Source organism: Frankliniella occidentalis, unplaced genomic scaffold (genome assembly GCF_000697945.3).
Source record: "Frankliniella occidentalis isolate FOCC.00 unplaced genomic scaffold, Focc_3.1 Scaffold54, whole genome shotgun sequence".
In the NCBI taxonomy this organism is placed as follows: domain Eukaryota; kingdom Metazoa; phylum Arthropoda; class Insecta; order Thysanoptera; family Thripidae; genus Frankliniella; species Frankliniella occidentalis.
This window is the reverse complement of record NW_026267184.1, coordinates 46434-47947: the sequence shown is the minus strand read 5'-3', so window position 1 is coordinate 47947 and position 1514 is coordinate 46434.

The following is a 1514-nucleotide window of genomic DNA, read 5'->3' as shown; positions in this document are numbered from 1 at the left end:
CCCAGCCCTATCCTAACTCTTACCCTCAGCCCAACATTAACTTCTACCCTCGCCAGCATTGCCCAAACCAATATTCCCCCCCACCACCCTCACTACCCTGTACACCAGCAGCAGCAACAACAACAGCAACAACAACAAAAGAAGAGAAAGGCTCTATATGTAAGTTCTCAGTTTTTCTCTGTCTAGTGATGTATTCTCTACTTGTTGCTCATACTTGTTCAATTTGTTCCCAGACTGAACCTCACACTGAGTTTGGCGCGAACAAGAGGGGGCGTGGTGGTTATTGTGGTGGCCGCAGCGGCGGCCAAGGTGGTGGTGCCGGCCTAGCATGTTAGGTTTTTATTTTTTACCTACGCTTCTCTATTTTTTTATTTAGCTGTATAGCTTTATATACATCCCTTGTGAAAAAGATTTATTTTAGTTTTTTTGAAAGCCTTAGCTTTTCTATTTTTTTTATTTAGCTGTATATAGCCTTGTATATATACCTTGTGTAAAAGATTTATTTTAGTTTTTTTGAAAGCCTTAGCTATTTTAAACCAATAAAATCATGATTTTTTTTTATTTTCTCATCTCACTGTTATCCTTTGTCCCTCAACCATTTACGAACTTGTTCGCCACGAGATGTTTGATGAATTGATTTCATAGATGTTGATCACTGAGATTTATTGGCTGAGCGATAGCGAAGCCTATTACTCCATTGATGATCAAAAAGTTTCGTGTCTGTCTGTGTGTGTGTTTGTCTGTAATCACGATAACTCGAGAACGGTTTGAGCTAGGTACCTGAAATTTTTAATGTAGCTTTGTATCATAAAAAGCAAGAACTGTATTGATTTTGAGCCCTCTAGCTCAAAAATTGGACGAGAACGGGCCATTTGAAATGCATTTGGGAAATATTGCTAATTTTTAATTATTTTTTTATAGTTTTCTAAGGGGTAACTCGTCACAGTAGAACCCTTCCGACGAAAATTTCGTCCGTTTGGCTCTATCTCTAACCGTTAAGTCGCCAGAGGGCGATTTTAACACGAAAATGACCCCAAACCATTTTAATGTTGTTTCTCAGATATTTGATGGTCTCTGGTGGGGCAACTCGTCAAAATAAAATCCTGGGGGTAAAATTTGTGTCCTTTGGTGCCGAAGGCCTATCCACGACTCTGCCTTTTGCCCGACTCGGGTGTCAGCGCCGCAGGCCTAGGTAGATGTATGCCAGGCGCGTCGCAGCGTAACAGTGTTTCGTGAGATATCGCGAAGCCTGTTACGCGAGACGTGGTCTGGCGTACATCTACCTAGTTTGAGATACAGACACACACTCAACACAATCAAGTACTGATACTGGAATGTATTTTGATTCTGTTTCTCACATTTTTACAGAAATTGAAGTGGTTTTGATCTAGTCATCACACTTACTCGAGTCAAATCATAAGCTATCATCTTAGTTAAAGATATGATGAATGAAAATTATTCCGAGGCAAGAGACACACTAGCATCATACAATGATTGTGTAATACATTTTGAAT